Genomic DNA, 21,635 nt, shown 5'->3' with positions numbered 1-21,635 from the left:
ATTGGGACGAGAGTAAATATTACATAAAAAATATATTGTAATTTTTTATAAAATTAAAAAGGCATTCCAAAACAAATTTTTGCTTTGAGGTCCAAAATTTATATGAGCTTAAGAAATTTTACGTTCCTTAAAAACTTTTTTAAAGTATAAAGGGTTATCTTTGTCGATTATGTTTAGCACATTGAGCATTTTTTTATAATGGGAATTAGGTTTTTTTTGAGTAATTACTCCGTTACATCCGGCGTCCACGTGAGCAGAATCGTGCGGAATGAAATTTCATTTTATTAGCGCGATGATTTTACTCGGCGCACCGCGGTGCGTTTCTGCTTGACGCTCCACTCAGTTTCATAGTAAATACATATAAGTACAGCAAATATTAATTCGATTCGATTCTAACTTATAGCACCTTTTCAAGCAGGTGTTAGTACTACATGATGAGTCATACTACATTCAATCTAAACATACGTCATGTCTCTGTGATTCGTTTTTGTGAGCGTTTGTGAGCGATGGGTCTAGGAATTAATGCTGATGATTAGTGATCACCAGGAATACTATAAATATTATATATAATACACTAGTTACTAACACCGATTGAATTAAGTATCCATACAAATAGCAACTTGACAATTTTCTCAAAAAAAACTGATTTTGAAAAAAAATGTATAAATAAAAATTTCGTCAAAATAATATTGTAAAATTATTATTAACCTATAATCTACCATAAATATATTTCTTGCTTTATTGTTACAGCTATCAAGTAGCCAATTACCAGGTCTAGTTGTATTTAGAGAGATATGGGTTATTTTTAGGTATATTTTGTGTTTATCGTTGATCGACTTTCAATTCACACTAGTCCGAGATCAGTCATTCGTACCATCTTACTATCTCATCCACACTGCGATTCACAGGAACGCGGGATAAATTCATTACCACTTCTTTAACTGTAGTCTGAAATTATTATTTTAAGGCAGACATCAGACGCGCTACCAATGATGTTTTCCTTTCAAAATTCCGAATATTGCGTTTGAAATATAGAAATAAAACCTCATTAACGAAGCCGAAAGTCGATTAAGAAAGAAATAAATAGTAAAAGAACGGCAATGTCAATATATTTTCTTAAAGAGTCCCTCTGAGTGCCTATCGTTTGGTCTAATGGCCTATGTACCACGAACGGGATTCGATAAAAAGTTGCCAGACTAATAAACGTTCCTTTTAAAAGTATCTGTTACAAAATATTGCAGTAATTGAATATTATTTCGATGACATATATTTTACGGTTTGTATGTTTAATGATTAATCTTATAAAATATTTATTGAAAATGTGGTTTAGTAAGTCACTGAAACTAAAATCAATTGCTAAAATCGTCTTGTAAAAAATTATTAAAGTCATCATTACGGCTCACCTTGTATCGAAGGTTGAATTCATTCCATTCTTCTCAAGTCGTTGAATTAAATTTGGCCAAAAGGTATGATGCAAGTCCCAGATCCAAGGTCCAAAATATTATGTAATGTGCTACTTGCCACTAAGTATTTAGCAGCAGCAAAAGGGGAAAATTTTCGGAAGGGAACCCGAAACAACATATAGGTACTAATATGGATGTATGCGGTCTGCAAATCGTCCTGATGATGATTAGATTTTACATAAAGTAAAGCCACTGCCACCCATCGCCACTGGTATTTAGTGCCTGATTACGGCGGTTGGCGGTTCTGCTAGGGGTTCTCTTTGCACGGGGCCCCTAAAACATGCTACTCTTGTACATGATTAATCTGGTATTAGGTATTTTAAATGCAGCGTCATGTTAAGCAAGATTAATGCCAAAATAATTCTACAAGTAGGTACTATATTTTTAAACTAATCATCTGCAACCAGCAAATAATAAATTTCCATTTTACTTCACCGATACCAACATTTCATAGATCCGTTGACAGAATCTACATGAATCATGGCTTTATTATTCAAAATATTCTGACAAAGTTTTAATAATTCACATACAGCCAGACAGGCAGGTAAATCTTATGAATATTTGTATTTTTATTTACCTTATATTGCACGATGTCTCGGCGTAACAATAAAAAATGAATGTGAACATTCTATTTTTATTTTGACAACAATGCGTAGAGGATAATCGGGAATGTACTCTTTTGTTAGGTTTGAGTGTAGCAAAGATGTTATTTTGTGTATAAGTATTTTTGTACAGTTAATATTTGTTTATTACTGTAGGCCCGGCAGACGTCCTGCCGCAGACTGCCTTCTACGTAGTACGCATTTAATTACTGGTGGTAGGTCTCTCATACTATGTGAGTGTCCGCCTGGGTAGGTATCAACGCAATGTCTATTTCTGCCGCCAAACAGCAGTCACTGTTGTATTCTGGTTTAAAGGACATTGTAGCCAGTGTAAGTACTGGACATTATAAGACTTAAAATCTCAGGATGGCGAGCGCAGTAGAATACCCAACAATACTTGGTGATGATTGATGCTCCTACATACACGTGAAAACTGTTTTTTATTTATATAGATAAAACAGAACACAGTCGTGAAAAACAATAAAAAATCTAATTCTCATAAAGTATTAAACACACACATGTTTGTTGTCGTGTCAGGATAACGTTGGAGGCGGTACAGTGAGTGACTACTAACTAGATTGCACCTTAGACCATGTATGTACCCTAATGTAATTCAGAAACATTTACCAGTGTGTTACTGCTCAAAGTATTGATGATGGTATAAATAACCGTGGAGTTGAGATGCTACTCCTTTTTCTAAACCAGCTAAGATTATAGGTAGAAAGAAATAAACTTTTTGTTCCAAAATACACTCCAATGGTCACAAAATATTCCTGTTAAGGCAATATTATGCTCATAATCCATATCATAACTGAAATGTAAACAAACTATGGATGCATTAGCTGGGTGGTTATTCTTACTAAGCAAACATTCTGTCTATTATGAATAATGCACATGATCTAGATATAGAATAATTTGGACATAAAATCGCGCACGACTGTGTTAGACAAAAATGTCGAGGTTGTGAGAATTATCTCCTGTACCAATCCTTTCTCATTTACCGACTTAGGTATAGCATGGAAAGTATGCTATACCTAAGGTTCATTTATAAGGATTAAGCGGATTCAATTGAATGATTACGTTATAATTAAAAACATATTTTTTTAATAATATCGAAGTCACGTGGCACGAAAGTTCTGGAGTGGACGCCACGTACCCACGAGGTGGACTGATGACCCAATAAAAGACGCTGGTCGCTAGATGCGGGTCGCTTCCAATAGGGCGATCTGGGAATCTTTGGGGGAGGCTCATGTTCAACAGTGAACATGCTGCGGCTGATGATAAATAATACAATCTAATTAGACTGCGATAAAAAGCAAACAACAAAAAAGGCAGTAAAATTTAACTATGGAAAATTTCCCAAAATTAAAACTGACATCTACATTACCCAACAATAGATAAAAGAAGAAAGCATTCCCTTAGCTATTCTGAAAACATTCTTGGATTGTTCGTGTGGAATAAATAAGTCCGGCAGCGGTCGTCACGCGTTTACGCGTACGCTTACTATGAATCGAGTTATTCACGGATCGCTCGTCTCCAGTCACCAAACTCGCCAACTCGAATCTCGATCGTTTCGATTCATTTCATTCAGTCTGCGAGCGCCCGCCGCGCGGTTGTCACGTGTGTATGTGTCGCCCTCGGACCGATCAAACCTCGCGACTTGCCGCCATTACGAGTTGAAAACTTAGTTCAAAGTGATGTTTAGTGCAAAAATGACGACAATGTTCAACAACGGTTTGTGTTAACGAGTAACTGGTGTGTTTTATTTGTGTAACAAGTGCAAATTTGTTGTGCACGTCACGAGTGGATTTACAAGTTCACCCGGCATTTGTTCTAGCCGTGAGTATTTTGACAAAGTTCACGTTTTCAACCATTTGAATTGTAAATTGCGCTGATTTTGTACTTTGTTGTTAATTGTGCGTCGTATTTTGGGGCCGTTTAATTATAAATGTTAAACGGTTTTCATACAAATGTTTATTTACGAGATAAGTGTTGCTAATGACGAACCGGAAGGCTAAAGTACACAATGCAATTTTAAAGTCGTGGTTAGTTTATCACTTACGTAAAGATAAGATCTTCGTAATCGCTGTACGTATATGGCATACATGTCTTAAGATTTTAATACTATTTTATATTAAAGATGGCGATTTTATTAATTTTCTAGTATAAGAAGGTATTTCACAAGAGTTTAAATCATAACCCGATGATGAATTTTACTGGTATATTTGGATATATTTATATTCTAGAACCATTAAATACATAAAGTTTCTAGTAAAGTGAGAATTGACAAACGTTTTTTTTTAATTACCAACCGAAAAAGCACCAATTTTTTTATGTAGGTAAGTAGGTATTGCGTGCGGAAAAACGTTTTTATGTTCTTCCAATACTAATTGCTGTTTAAAATTAGTCAGCAATTGCCTTCGTAGGGTTGTCCAGTGCATAGAAAGGTAGTTAACAAATCATCAACTTACGATCATAATCTGACACTACACACAATACGGAGAATTTATTTATTTTCTAATAATTATCTCGAGTTCCTCGAAATTTCTATGTAAGTACAATCAGCCACTAAAGTAACTAAAACAAATTCCAAACTTTAAATCGCTTTTACACGTTGAGTTAAATTGAAACACTTTTTTGTTTGTCCGAAGTGAAGCAAGTCCCTTTTTTATTTTATTCTATTTTTGTAAAGAAGAAACATTGTGGATAAGAACAAGAAAGTGTTTAGGCGAATTTAAATTTCGAATTTGTTTTGCTAACCGTTACTTATGTTTGCGCGAATGTTACTCATTAAAATAAAACTATTTTTCGGATTTTATAGCAGTTTTTTTATTTTTATTTATTCTACTACTTACGTGGGTGATCGTACGAGGGATTGTAGGAAACTACTTATTTCATAATGATTTATTATTGATATTTATTATAGCTAATTCTACTTGTAAAGTCCACGTGGTCTGCAAATTAGTTCTAGAAAATACTGGCCTTGTTAAAATTCCACGTAGGCATTTAAGGATCTCCCGTTAGTCCCACACAGCCTAATGCTGGCACTACACTATGTATTTGTCAAAATATTTCCACCTTTTAGGGAAATCAATATCGACTTTGTATAATTTGTACAAAGTTGACGTTGCATTAGCCAAATAACGCAAATGTTCGCTCAAAACCGTCAAGTGTGCCAGTATTGAACAGACAATAAAATAACAGTAAAATTTAATAAACATAGGTAAGTACCAACATTTTTAATAACTAAGATTCATGGAAACGGCGAATTCTATGTAAAAAGGTCTACTTAAGTATTTATTACGGTTCATTGAGTGATTTGGAACGCATAATTAAGTACCTTTAAATTTACTTAGGTATTTTGTAAACTAGTCTTTATTTATGTATACATGTTTCCTATTTAATAAATCAACTTGCGTGTATTCTTCGTACTTACTTAGTGATTCATGACAACTGGCTAGGTAACAGTACAGGCAATAAACACTAACGCTTTCTACCTATAACGTAACTAGGTAGGTAACTAACTATAGTTGGTATGTCGTGACAATAATTTATACTTTTTTTTTGCGGAGACATCGTTGTCATCACCAGGGGTAACGGTGTGCAGGCGATCTCCCCGCTTAGTAACCACGGTAGTCCCTAGGGAAATAGGGAGGAGATAGCTGGGAAGGAAGTGTGGGAGGAGGAGAAGGAACTATAGGATAGGCGGAGGGGAGAAGGAAGGAAGATGTTCGCGAGCCCTTATAGATCTCAATGTGAATTTAGCAACCAAGAGACATTCATAACTGTGTGGCTAGGGCTACAAGATGTTCCAGCGTGTCTTCGGAGTGGAGACCGAGTGCACAAGTATTGCCTCGCGGGGAATATTTTATACTTAGATAACTGCAGTGGTACCTTTTTTCGGGGAAATCGCAAAGATCCGAGAAACCAAGGGTATGATAGGGTAGTGACTAAAACTTTGTGGTAGCCTACGTTGTCGCTTAGAGGCGGCTCTGGGGTACCATAAGGCTACGTCCGATCTCTACCAGAACAACCTCTGCGGTATCTGTAAATAGTCCTTAATTACATTGTTCGTTACGTTTCGTACTTCGGTGCGTTTACATCGCTCCTTTTTACGGCGCACGTACAAACTCTGGAATGAACTTACTGCATCACTGTTCCCCAACTGCTATGACTTGCCCTTCTTTAAACAAGGCTTAAAAAGACTGCTCACATCTCGGTAGGTAACGGCTTGATGTGCCTCTGGCATTGCAAAGTCTATAGGCGGATGCTGCTTACCATCAGGTGGACCGCTTGCTCGTTTGTCTATTAAGGCGATAAAAAAATTGAACCCAGCTGGCCGGTAAAGTCTACTCACCAAGTTATTCCGTTGCAGGTGTGTACCTTGATAATCATCGCATAAAAATAAAAAATCTTACGACTGCACTTTAAAATTTAAATAAAATATTTATTGAAATTAAACTAATTTTCGGATTCTATCGCGGTGCTAGTATTTTATTTTCTCCCGACGTTTCGAAGACTTTGCAGCCTTCATGGTCACGGGGGGGACTGAGGTGTTGTTCATCCGTAAAGTCAAAGTTACAATATCTACCTACATTTTACAATTATACAGTGCAGGGTAGTTTACGATAAACAGTGATATTGGCTCAAAGATAACTAGCGTAGACACTTGCGTAGCTTGGATTTAGTGATAGATCATCGGAGCTCGAAAATCAATAATAAATTTCGCTAACGTCATTGACATAGCCAGAATTTCTTTGCTATTAAATATTTTTCGAGAGTGGTACCTAACAATTATCTGGTGAACCGTCATTGACCGAAGTTTAAATAATCTTCCACCATTTGTAGCAATCGCGTTGTATCGCCAATTAACACTGTTAAACACAAACACTTATGTATGTTGATAACCTGACCCTGTAATTATTATGGTATTAACGAACCCCATATCAGCTTTGTAAAGGGTAGTCTAATGTCCTTAGATATCCCATGTCCTGTAAGATAAAAAATAATTTTACGTTCGTCCTGCTCATTATGTGTTACGCGAGGATACAAGCACCTTCATTCTAGCGTCAGTCACGGAGGATCAACTAATACTGCGATACGAGAGAGAGAAGAGGTTTTATTGGCCTATAAAAAGCAAACGTTATGTTAGTGCGAAGTCCCATTAAAATAGTGAGGTATTTTTATATGCAATATAATTTGCGTTACATTGGGAAGATTAGTGTTACTTTTGTACGTGGAATCTCTTTGAAAACGAAGTACACACATACGTCTTTTGTCCTCGAAGACGTATGCAGAGACGCAACCGGTGCACACACTTTACGTCGAGTGTATTCCCATGACGTCATAGGGAGCGAGCTATCGCTATATTGAGCACAGAACAAAGTATAATATTTAAATAATTTAATACTTATTCATCACGTAAGCGAACATAGTTGCACTTATGATAAAACATGATACATGAGATGAATTATTACTTCAATTAAGTCACTTTATAACTGCAAAGAGCAGATTTATACTGGAAATAAAATCAAAGAAAAAAGAACAAAGTTAGACCACACACCATCTCCTTATGGTGGTGGGATATATTTTATATTCGCCCGGATAGCAACCACCTTACACAAGGTGTTATAATCCGCCATAGTGGCCCACGTAAGTGTATCGTGTTCCGGGATTAGCCTGTGTATTTACGGTTCAAACAGGCCGGCATAATTGTGTTGACTGTCGATGGATAATCATCTCACGGCAGTTAACATTCTATTGGACCATACTCCACTTACCAATGGGTGCAGTGGGAACACTAACGAGCACTTATAAAGAAGAAATGGTAGAGACAGCCATTGGTAGCCAGGCTTTCCACATGTTGCTTTTCAAATTAATATGGCCATTTGGAATTTAAGTAAGAACTTAGCAATGGCTTGCGTGCTCTAAGTACATTCAAATAAAATAGCATGGAAGGGAATAAAGCTGTTAGTTCTTCGCAAAGGAATAAATCTGTCTATAATATAATACGTAAGTTTATATATGTACATTTTTACGTTTATATACGTAAGGATTTCTCTATGGCTTTACTCTATATGTCTCCCGAGTACATTTAAGAAAAATGTACGCTCCAGAGCTAACGATACGGCAGGGCCATAATCCTACCAAATATCAAAGCAGCTATTCTCTTGATTGTATCACGACAAATAAGCCTTTACTGCTTGCCGGTTGTTAATATCGACGGCTAAAGTATTGCGTTGGTATGACCTTTGATCTCTATAAGTAGGTATTGAGTTCGTCGGTTCAGTTTTAATATAACCAAAGTGCCGAAATAGAAGTATTTAATGTTAAATATATTTGGAACAATTTTGTATTAATTATTTCGACCGTGGCGATTTATTTGAAGGTCACGTTGAATTATTTGTAACATTGCGAGCGGTGATATTGAATAATTGAATTTTATATGTTTGAGTTCTTGTTATTAGAAATGGTTATCAGGTATGCATGTAATACACATTCCTTTTATCCTTAAAAGGGTAGACAGAGACGCAAATGATTCAGCCAATTTTCGCCGCGTTTTGTCTGTGCGAGCCTGTCGCCACATTGGGTCGGGCACGAATTCCAGACTCCGGGCGAATAATGAGGAGAAAAACCTCATATGCCCGACCCGGAATGTGAACCCGAGACCTCAGAGCGGTGATCGTACACATCACGAATGTAACTACGATACTGAGTTGTTTGTATTATATATAAACAATCTTATTTTAGCCTAAAATATGCCATCAATTATTGTCCTTGGCATTGATTTTCCTTATAATTATTTATTATAAGACATCTTTTATACTTACGCATTATACAAAGGTTGATGGCGGTTTCCTTATAGTAATTTGTTATGTAAATATATTATATATATATACATTATGTATGTATAAATAATGTAAGTTATGCAGATTACATAGAACGAACGCCGGCAAAATTACGTTGTCCCGACGTCTCGCTATTTTTACGGTCAACTGATTTTGACCTGCTTCCGTTGTGGCCCATTTCTTCACGGCGAAGGCTAAATATGTTAGGTAATTTAATGGTATTAGGTCGAGAAATTTTTGAGATTGTTTTATGATAAATTCACTGACACTTAATTTATACAATTTTCAGTTGCACTTTCTACAACTTTCTACACAGGCACCTTGTAATGATGCAAATTTGTATGATATCGTTTAGCTTGTAAGTATATGCAGAGGGGTAGACAGTGGTGTAAGAGGCAAACTTTCATTAAGTCTGACAGACGCTAAGTGTATTTCCGCGGTATTGGACAAAATGTATCTAACATATAATATGTATTTTCTCTAGTTCTATGTGAATGCTTTAGTGCTAGTGATTGTCTAAATTCTAAATTGTCTAAATTGTCTCTTTTAAAGGAGGCTTAAAAAGAGTACTCAACGGTAAGCAACAGCTTGGCTGTGCTTCTGGCATTGCAGTCCATGTGCGGCAGATGCGGTTTACTATCAGGTGGACCGCTTGCTCGTTTGCCTAAGGCAATAAATAAAAAAATATAAAGCAGTAGACATATATTTCCCGGTCGACAGAGGCTTTGCTGTCTCTGGCATTGCATAAGTCTAAAGGCGGCGGATGCTGCTTAACACCAGGCGGACCGCTAACCCATTGGCAATAAAAAAACAAATGTTTCCAAACGTTTCATACGCATTGCGTGTAAAAACAAAACAATTCGCAATAACAACACTAAAGATTGTATTCCCAGTTTGTTTATATTTTATTGAACACAATGTTTAGGTAATGATTTCTTATGTTTACACGAATGACATTTAAATTAAACTATTTTACGGATTTTATCGCGGTTTTTTTATGTAATTATTACACGGGGGTCTGAGGTGTTGGTCGAAAAGTCGTCCGAAAAGTTCAAGAAGGCTGCAGTCTTCGAAACGTCGGGAGATAATAACAATGTTTATGTTTTAAACGTGTAGAATATAATTTATGATGATTTATTATCTATTTGTGATTGGGTATCGAGTATTGCTCTGTTATTACAATTTATAGAACAAGATTAATTACTATTCTGTATCCGGTTATGAAATTGTTGTTAATTGTAAATTACTTCGATATAGTGTCTCTAGATCGCCTGGGTGACGTAGTTGTATTGCGTAGGCGGTATTGGTGCTGCGATTATTTTCGGTTCGATTCCGGATCGTTTAATTATATTGGGGTTTTCTGGTCACTATCACTCTACAGCAACTATATGGATGAATGGATATTTATTTTTATTTGCTTATGTAGGATGCCAAACATTAGCATGTATTTTATGACACACGCAAGCTGTATAGCACATTAAGCCCGGTTTCAACAAGCCGGCATAATTGTGTCGACTGTCAAAGGTAATCATCTCTCGTCAGTCAACATTCTATTGGACTCCACGCTATTTACCATCAGGTACAGTGGGGTCACTTTAACGTATCTGTTTTAAAAAGAGAATCCCTGTTAGCAATAATCTGTCCTTTACAGTTTACAAATTAATTGAACAGAATAAGGAGAGACTTGAAATATTTCAGTTAGTTAGTACTTAATGGTAACAAACCGGACGAGACGATATTTATGTCCAAGACCAAACTGCCTATTGGCAAATCGATACACTATTTTTCCAAATAGGAACCAACATATTTTATGCGAAATTTTAAATTGTTTCATACAGAACGGCTAAGTTATTCCTAACACGGTATGAAATTAATACAAAACCCATATAATTGATGTCTGACAAAACCGCGAACTTTGTACGATCGTTATTATCGAACAAATAATTACTATTAATATCCATTTGATAATAAGGAAGTGAGATAAGACCAGGACGCCACTCGGAGGTCAGCGCGAACTCAGCGCACCGAGGAAATATAATGTGTGATGCATTGGTATATCGCGTGACTAGAAAGTTGAGGGATATGATGTGTCTATTCCGTCACGCGATTCATCTTCATATTGGTGCGATGTTTTCAAATTTAGAATTGAGCCGTTAAATTTCAAACGTATTTTTTTTTTATATAATACAAGGGAAATATATAGTAACATACATGTAGACAATACTTAATTTACATTTACACATTTATCAATATATGCTAGCTACATTCTCCACAGGCTACAATACAAAATTAGAGATAGGTAATTATTGTGAGCAGACGAGTTATGTGTTATCTGTTGTATAGAAATTAAAATAAGATAAAACAACATTCTGAGTTTTTATTCTCAATTTTCAAGTAGGTACTGCTTAAGCGCAGAATCTTACAAATTGCGAAGATGAGCAAGGTTTTACTAAAATATATGTCAAGTTTTATACTGTTTAAGCGAGGATATGGACATCTTAGAATTTTCAATCTTATTTTATGTATGTATTTCAAGATTTTTATTCAACATCAAATCCCCTATAGTCGAAGATATATGGTAACGCATGTCAGAAATATAACAACTCAATTGTCGTTACGGTGTTAATACACGAGATGATTGAATAAAGAAGGAAAATGGTGTCGATAATTTCAATATTCATTTCATTAGAATTTTTACCATTAAAAAAAATTTGCTGCCTCGGTGGCGTAGTTATGTTGCGATACGACTGTAGAGCTGAGGTCTAGGATTTGACCCCGGGACGAGCAGCTATATTTTTCTGCTACTGAGCACCGGAATAATTTCAAACTTCGGGTTGATACTGATCAACCCGAAGTTTGAAATTATTCCCGGTGAATAGTATAGGATGGGACCTAACATAGCTGGTGAATTATGGATGTTTACAGGTCTGCCTATGCCCGGAAAGCAAAAACAGCGTGATGCTACGCAATTGTTGAGTTGAGCATTGTGTTAATTTATTAACTCTTACATACAACAGCACATATCTTGAGATTTAGGTACAAGAAACCAAAATAAATCATAAAAATGACTTGATATTTTCTACTTATTATGTAGTTGAAAATTGTAAGTACAGTTCCCGAATATGATGTGGTTGCCTATTTACATACTCGCATAAAGATAACGACTGGCAGGAGAGTCGCATCGCGTTGCAGTTTCGAATTACTGTCATTAGTAGACATAACGTTAGCTAGAATATGATCGCAAGTCTTGTGTGTGGTCTTATAAGCCAGATAGTAATAGTTGCTTGGAGAGGTCAATATGGCGTATTCGCGGACCAGTTAACCGTTCTAAGTTCGATTCTTAGGTTGGACAATTTATGTGAGTTTTTTGTTTATTGAATTACTTACTACGAAATGTCTCAATAAATCGTTTGTAATTTCTGTGATATCATACTACCAGATGTCTCAATACTTTTATCTTCTGGATATAAGAACAAAATTTGAATGCTAATTTTGCCATGTAAAATCTTTCTTATTCACACATACATAAGAAACATTTTTTGTACGTGAGTCGAGTACGCAATCATGGCAAAAACGCTTCGGTGGTCTTGGTTTAATTCTTATCGCTACAGATAAGAGGTTGAGGACCTGCTATTTTGGTTGTAAGGAACATTATGTTTGGGTAAGATCTAGATATGATAGTGTTACAACGAAGACGTGATATGACCTATACATGGAAGGTAGTAATGCTATTAACTGATTAAAAGTTACCCATTAAATAAATTATAACGTGACTGAAAATTAAATTAATATTACGCCTCGGCAGTCGACATAATTATGCCGGCCTGTTGGAACCGATTGCACACAGTCTGATCCCGGAATGGCATTATGGCGTTTTGAAATAAATCTTTTTTAACGTGCACGGTAATGTGACCCCTAATGTACCTGATCGTAAGTATTGGGGTCCAATAGAATGTCGACTGGCGAGAGACGATTACCCCTCGGCAGTCGACATAGTTATGCCGGCCTGTTGGAACCGATTATACATAGGCTGATCCCGGAACGCGACACACTTACGCGAGCCACTATGGTGGGTTTTAACACCTTGTGTACGGTGGTGGCTATCCAGGTGGATATAAAATATATCCTACCACCTACAATTCTCGCATCTGTATCAAATTAATTGTGAAATTGTGTGGTGAAACTATAAAGATAAATCGATTGTAAGGAATTGCGTCCACGGACTTCATTAAAAGCATTAAGAGAACACACATTGAGTAAACTGCGTTTGCTAGAAATTAAAATCATGCCACGTTGAAGTTAATTATACAGCACTTTGGACTTTGTACGGACAGGTGTTTTTCTTAAGTTAACCATGGCCTTGGTTTGAAACTCATAAATGTTTAAAATGGCGGACGTAATGCCAGATAAAATGTAAGTAATATACGTTTTACAATTAAATTGTAACAGGGCGATGTCTGTACGTTATTAATATTATAGAAAAATTAATATGGGATGTTTTTATTAAAACAATAGGAGCCAAAATAACAGTTTTCTCATTTTTTTATTGACTATGTTTGTACATGCATCACGCAAAAACTACAGCATGGAATTAAATGCAATTTTCATTAATGTATTGCTAGAAACCTAACTTAAAATTTAGGGTCCATTTTATTCCGGAAAATATTATTCCGGTCTTTTGTCTCGAAAAAACTATATCACGCAGGCGGAGTAGCGAGCAAAAACTAGTTCTTAATTATTTAAAATTATAATTCATTTATCTTTAGTCTAGAAGCTCCCTACTTATATTTAATTTACTTTAGTTCACATTTTCATTACACAACCCATATTTCAACAAGTTGGATAGAATTTTAGCCTATTGCCATACATATAAGGCACTAATTCCAATTAACTCAGGAGGGTTTTCGAATAGCAAAATTCATACAAATGTATTAACAACACAAACTTATTTAGCATTACATGGGAATCAAACCCATGATCTCATCACAAGCCAAGTACGCTACTACCCAATAAGACGATAATTATTTATTATAACTCGATATATGTATAGTAGGTATACATTATACATATATATTATTGTGGATTTCAAACGCTCCGATAGTGAAATCATAAAGTATACTTAATGCAAGTTTTTCTATTCCTCACACAGACTAATCTCTTATTCATACGACCGTACTTCGTCATATCGAAAACATTATGGGGGATCATTCTGCATCTAAATATCCGTAATAATTTCATGATATACTAGAATATTCCATTTCTATATTCTTCTGTGTTTTTCTGTTCAATGAGTTTGGAAGGCTTGCTTTTTGTTGGTTAAAATGGGCTTAGATGCTATAGGAGTATTGCTGGGTAAATCTTTTCTGAAAGGAAGTTATAGCATGAACGTAAGTAACGGCATATCATCACTTGAGATAACATATACTATATAATCGTAATTCTATTTACGTAATAGGTAAAACACGAATAGCAATACATCAATGACTCGTCAGCAGCAGGAAAAAATGACAAATATGCTACAAATCTTTTAAACGTTTACTTAGAAAACAGTATTTATGTTTTCAATATTAAAGTGTATTACGGCTTGACAACGCCACAATAGTAAAAAGAGAAACGGTAGGTACGTAACATTCCCGAAGTGTATATCTGAGAGTCCTAATAAGTTTATCATAATTACTCAAACACTGCCATATTTTCAGTACTCGGTTCAAAGATGCTCATAGGCCGTGTCGGTAAATTGCAATTGTAAATCTGCATTAAATTCTCGTTTTACAGTCGACAATAATTTCCTATTCAGCTGAAATTCGTATGAATTTTAAAACACTCCTTGTTCAGTCTAGACGAGCCATTACGTGTGCATACAGCTTTACCGTTGCCACGTTGCAGCCGTGGGTGGAATCATTGCATTAAAATATTTATCAGTTAGTCTTCTAAGGATGGTTTTTATTTATAATTCATAAGATGTCTGCTTGAAGATGTGCAACTAGTGTATACGATTCATCGAGTTTGTTTCTTTGAAAAGATTTTATAAGCAAATAATCTTAGGTTTGCTTCTGCCCTTTTCATTAAATTATTAAAGGGCATTGTTTTTGTATGTTCCTTAGCGGTTACTTACTGACAAGCATCTGTAGGATGGCGAATTCAGTTACTTCTATTGCCTACAAATGTGCGAGTCTATCGCCATAATATGGAACTTAAATTCCCAATCACGTACAAATAAGAACCAAACATTTCTCTTAATTCGTACTAATATTTAGTGCCCTTTTTGGGAATATTAACTCACCATTAACTTCACAAATACACTTCTACTATATCATTAAACTGATATTATATCCTTATACCCATAGAGCTATATTAATAAACCTATATATGATACATATGGGTTTGTACATATAGCTTCTTGCAATAGAATTTACTAACTAGGGGGGGACAAGTGCCCTAAGGCGGGGTTGGCTATCTATCTCGAAATACGTATCGGCAAACACGTATCGGCCGAACAGTATTAAACCTATTGATAAACATAACATATGACTATCTGGCAATGGCAGCAGGCTATATTGTGAACTGAAACGTCTTAAGTTCGATTCCGAAATGTGAATTTTTCGAAAATGATTTATTTTTTATTGTATTTATCAGGGAAATAACTGGTAGCCGCCTATATGTTAAACATAGTCAAATTCTGCAGTAAGGTTTAAGAAGTTTGTTATTAAGGCATAAGGGTAGCAAAATTGGAATAAATAAGTTCTCGTTCAGTAACAAATGTTCAGTTCAAAATCTTTCTTCAGTTCCATGACCTTATTTATAAATATCAGTCAAAAGAATGAAATTAATACGTTTCAAAACCTTCATTCTTTATTTACTTAAACTTAATAACTGCAGAATTTATGATATTCATGCATTTTTGAAACTTCCACTTAAGGTAATATATCAGGCTGACTCGGCGTGTGCATAATATTTGAATGTGACTTGGTCTGCGTTGGTGTTACGGACCATCCATTATAAGTTGAGCCCTTGAGTGAATGACTATGGATGCTACAGAGAGGTTACTCGAAAGCGAATAACTTAAAATTTCCCGTTTACGTTACGTTCTTTTTTTACTTAGAGACTGCAATGACGTGACGTGTAATTACTCTAGAAAAATTTAATTCAAATACGTTCAATATCGTTTTTCCTGACACTGCAAGTTACAACATGAAACTGGATTTTTTTCTTCACTGGAACACGCAGGAATTAGCCTGACAGGCATAACCGAGGCGACTATCGGGAGATACGTCTCCGGATATCGACGTTTTACCGTTATTAGATTTACTATCAGACTTTATCCAGATATGAAACTGTTTTACAATCATGAGTCATATTATTAACGTAAGACATATCTAAATTAACTGGGTTCTGTATTATTGGACAAACAGGCGTAATTAATTTATAATTAAATGTATCACATTTTTACCCAGATTTTTTACTTTCTTCTATGATCACATCGGTCTCTTGTATTGTTACTACTCCATTCTTAATGATCTCATCTGAGTTATGCTTTGATCTGGACTTTCATAGTATTCTCCAATCTGATCGGTATCTTCCATGAGTCATATAAGTGTGAAATAAAACAATGGAGTAGTTCACATTTATTGGTATTAACGCAGCGGCGATAGACTAGTCGGTTGTGGAACGGACTGCCGAGACAAATGTCCGCAGGTTCAAAACCCAAGATCACACATGTCTGAAATTTCTAAAATAATGTGTGTATTCTTTGTAAATTATCGCATGTTTTAACGGCAACGGAAAACATCATGAGGAAACCTACATACCTGAGAAGTTCTCTATAGGAATTTTGAGGGTGTGTGAAGTCTACCAAGCCGCACTAGGCCAGCGTGGTGGACTAAGGCCTAATCCCTCTCAGTAGTAGAGGACTCGTGTCCAGTATTGGGACAATATACTTACGTATTATTACAGAGTTGATATTATATATTATGGTATTAACTCTGTAGAAAAAACTAGTAATTAGTAAAAAGTATTGAAAAGTGAGAGCCACAGTGTACAATTGAAATTCATTGATTTCCGACGGCCTTGTTCTCTCAGATAACCTCGGCTGTTGCAGGTCACGGTATTGTATAAAAGTTAAGTAAACACTCTTAAATGATTCAGCTGACAAAAAAGGCAAACCGCTTTTTCATTGATATTTGTTTAATGCCAGCGTTTTGGGTCTGTCACTTTCCTTTTCATCTTCTTTTTACGAAATACTTTTAAAAAATAATTAAATATGGCTATTAAATGTTCCGTTGATACTGAAATATTACTTTTCTAAGTATCTTGCTTTATATTTAATTAGATGTTGCTTGCGGATTAACCGGCTTGATAAGCCTTTCCTGTTACTAAAGTAACAAACACTAATGCGATTCATTGCGTCACAAGCAAGATGCCAAAGCAATCTTTTTAAAAAATCATAATACAAATCCTTATTTCACATGATAGCAAAGTACTGGGATAAAAATAGATTGTGTGCTTATACAGGACATGGTTTACCCGTGTACCAAATTTCATCCAAATCCGTTTAGTGTTTACTTCTAACAAACATGCAAACATTTTTTAAAAAATCGCATTAATAATATTAGTATGAAGTAAGATAAGACTTAGCGATTATTTATGTAGAGTATTTTTAAGTTGTTGTATTTTTCGCAAATGTACTTTTCACATCAAATAGTACAGGTATTAGCCCGAAGAACATTTATAATATCTTAAGGGTACTCTGATGAACGGAGGCTTCGTGTTTTTAAGCTAGTTGCTAATTTCCCACCCACACACTTCGCCTAAATGTGGGACATTATCTGAAATTCAAATAACATTAGAAGGACGCTCGTAAACGCGATATCTGACTGTTCCCCATTTAATTTTCAACCTGTCGCCTGTCAGGTCCGGTCTAAAGGTCCTGTAATCTAAGCACGTACACAAGATTATGTTAAAGACTTCATATTAGCACGTGAATTACTAATTACTGATAACACGGGTCCTTGTGTCACGTCAGATATACTTCAGGGTTAATACGAAATTGCGAAGGTCTGTGTATTAAGGCCCCGTGTCCTCTAATATTCTCTGTTTGAGCTTCTACATTAGTACGTCTAAGCGTCTGTGTTTTGATTAAATTTTGTATGGTGATGAATTCTGGGTAAGTGTTGGGTGGGTTTAAGTTAGTGTCTTGGCATGTTTTCACATTTTGTTTTAGTTAAGGTTGATTTTTCAAAAATTGATGTATATTATTTATCAAATGATTATAACGTGACCAAATACAAAAGCAAAACTGTGGTATTAAAATCGTGTGTCTTACACTTTAGTGTAATATATACATTGTATTTTAAACAAGAAATAATTTAAAAAACGTTAGTTATAAAATAATTAACATTAATAGCGTGGAACATAAACGAAAGGTAAATATTAAAATATATTCAAAATTATTAATGCTCGAAGTTTTAAACGGTTTAAAAATACATTTAAAATTACCAAAAAACCGTTACACAACTGTCAATTCAAAAGATTCCATTTAAAAAGAAGGGAATAAATAAAATATTCACGATAAATAAAGAACAGTAAAGTCGTCAAATATTAAACAGCGGATAACTGGGGATGGCGTCGACCATCTTTCAGCCAAACACCTCGGCTGATCCCGGACTCATGTTTATTTTATACTATGAATAAACCAAACAGGTCGACTAACGGACCCGAAAAATATTCTACGGGACAGTATTTAAATAATAAAAAATTACAATGAATAAATGTGTAACAGGGAGGGATTTATCCTAATATTTTTCGTTAACGTTTTTGATGTCTTTTAGACAGTATTATTGTGTTGTAGCTATAAAAATAGTGATAAGAATACAACATTTGCTCTCGTTATAAATAGTTTTAGTTATGTATTTTATAATCCACTTGTCCAACAAAATTTTGAAACGAACTCAAGGTATATATTTCCTTTATTGCTAGATGCTATATAAGTACACCATTAATGGAATCGAACCTAGAAAAATCGAGCACCCCACAATACCAAAGGCCATTCATGTGATACACTACTTCTGTTAAATCACACACATACTTTTATCCCCGAAGGGTTAGGCAGAAGCGCAACAGGTGCACCCACTTTCCGTGTGTATTCCGTCCCATGATATGATAGATAACCCATCTCCATATCTGGCAGTCGCGAAAGGTCCATATAACCCGATTCCTGCTGACTTCCTTTTATGTAGAATCTAATTATCATCAGAACGATTTGCAAACCCCATTTATACAAATTAGTACATATGTGTTGTGTCGAGTTCCCTTTCGAAATATTTCACGTCTCGCCACTGATATCTGGCAGAAATTCAGACTGAAAAAAACCTTATATCACTGCTTGACCTGGGGATCGAACCCGAGAACAGCACTGCAGTCGTACCAACTATGCTACCGTGACAGTCAAAGTTATCCAAAATCAATAATGTTCGAAACCCGTTAGATAGTTTTGACGCGAAACCGTCTGGATTTACGAACAAAGTTTCTAGAGTACTTTAGAAACGCAGCAGCAACTGCCCAACTTTCAAACACACCTGTATGTTTACTTTTAAAATTTCCAACATGTTTCGGATTAATGGGTAGAAGATTTTACTAGATCGCTAATATAGAGGCGATAGCCTAGTAGGGCGTGGAACGGACAGCTGATGAATGTTCACAGGTTCAAAACCCAAGGACACGCACGTTCTGTGTTATGCCTTTTGTTAAATAATAAAAAAAATATATAGGGCTGGTATTATTATTATATAATTAGTTGCTCGATTTGAATCATTTGAATTAGGGATGAGGGCAAATATGCGTTGAGAACACAATTATTTATCGTGCCTCATATTGTAGGGTAAATATCAGTTGCTAAATATTGCTTTACATAAATATCTAACTTAAGATTATCAGCTATATTAAATGTGTCATCCAACATGGGGACACACATTTAGTTTATTATAATAACAAGATAATACCTTTACCTGAAACAGTAACATTCAAAAAGGTATTAAATATAAGAGCCAATGAATTCTGCACGTGACCGCTTACGAAATGTCGCGGCCAGTGAAAGGAAACGTGTTATAATGTTTTAATCGTATTTATTTTGTTGTTTACATGTTTTTTTATGCTTTGAATGACGAGACGAGCTTGCCTTTCGCCTGATGGTAGGACCCACAATAGTAGAAAAACTATCCACCACCTTGAATTACAAAGTATTGTTTGGTATTCCACTGCGCTCGCCATTCTAAGACATGAGATGCTACGTCTTATTATGTGCAGTAGTTACACTGGCTGCAATGTTTTACAAACCGGAACACAACAGTGACTATACCCTGCTCCTTGGCGGCAGAAATAGACATTGCGGTGGTACCTGCGCAGGCGGACTCTCACATCTGAGAGACCTACCTAGACTAGGTATTTTCATGAAATTGTCAAGTAGAGTAGGTGTGCTCATAAAGAATGTTTAGGCTAGAAACCTGAAATTATTTGTGTACTGTCTATCCCTTTGTAGATACAGACGTGAGCAAATTTTTAGCATGTGACTGTTACTAATCGCACTATACTATTGTATAGATAAGTATATAATCAAAGTATGTACATCATGGAACACCGAGAGCATGGCTAAATAACTTTCGTAACATGAATTAAAATCGGTCCCAGAAAAGTATTCATTGATGGAATTTTAATATAAAACCTCGGAATATTTTCCTTCAAGAATTTACACGGCATGTTTAATAACAGTAATTTCTGTTCCTTGTATTTTTATCGTCTCATTATAGTATACATTTTTTTAGCGGTTTCTAGATTATTGGGTGTAGATAATCTGCTTTTTTTGCTTCGTGTTTTTACACTTCGTATATGTCGATATCTAAAAAATAAAAGCAAATTGTAATAAAATTGAAATAAAATCTAAACTGTATTGAAATTATACAATAACAGTTCAATTCATGCTGCAAACTCTTCCTCTTCTCTGCACTTCTAACATTGGATCTATAAAAATGATAAGGACAAGGTCACGATACCCACACGTGGTTAAATAAACATTCTATTCCAAGTAAATTTTGCGTTTCCTGTCGCGGGGAAATACTAGTATTGCTATTTATAAAACAGTTATTTAGTTTTGGCGCTGTTCCAATACCAAATAAATGTGTGGAAAAACCATTGTAATGCCTAGGGACTGTGGTACGTACAAGACTTGACGGTGAGAAGCCCTGGAGAGCAATTACTTTTCAAACCCTATATTCGCTTTGTGAGTCTATGAGCTTTGCAATTCGTATTGTAATGTAAGAAATTATTGTATTTCGGGTTATAACAATTTACCTATTCTATTTTGTTTCATTTATGTTTTAAGTAAATGTATATGTTTATATGTGTTTAGTACTAATTAAAATAATTAGTCATTTGCGTGAATTCGATAGGTGAGTTTGTATCTCATATTTCCGATTTCAATACGACTCAAATATTTTTAATAACAAAATATATTCCATAATTATAATTAATGAATAAATTTTGCCGCAAAGTGGGAACCCTGTTGATATTTTGATCTCAAATTACTGCAGAGGAAATAAATAAGCGAGATGGTAGCGAGGCAAGAGAAATGACACAACTGTTCCATTCGAAAGTTTTAAGACTATCGTTGCGACAGACATATTAATAATTCAAAATATTGAATTTTTTATTAAGCTTTGTTGTGAAATCTT

General features: G+C 35.2%; 1 protein-coding gene across 2 annotated transcripts in view; it reads left to right on the top strand.

Moving 5' to 3' along the window:
• The first annotated feature begins 3,641 nt into the window (after window positions 1-3,641).
• LOC115450478 (angiotensin-converting enzyme-like) overlaps window positions 3,642-21,635 on the top strand; it is a 219,965-nt gene continuing 201,971 nt past the window's right edge. The window contains exon 1 of one of the 2 annotated variants that reach the window (XM_037441097.1): window positions 3,642-3,904. The gene's annotated coding sequence lies outside the window, so the exon portion shown is untranslated. The remainder of the gene's footprint in view (window positions 3,905-21,635) is intronic. The other variant, XM_037441098.1, reaches the window with a different exon arrangement.

Source organism: Manduca sexta, chromosome 21 (assembly GCF_014839805.1).
Source record: "Manduca sexta isolate Smith_Timp_Sample1 chromosome 21, JHU_Msex_v1.0, whole genome shotgun sequence".
NCBI classification, from domain to species: domain Eukaryota; kingdom Metazoa; phylum Arthropoda; class Insecta; order Lepidoptera; family Sphingidae; genus Manduca; species Manduca sexta.
Note: the sequence above shows the minus strand (reverse complement) of the source record. Positions and strands in the feature narration are given on the sequence as shown.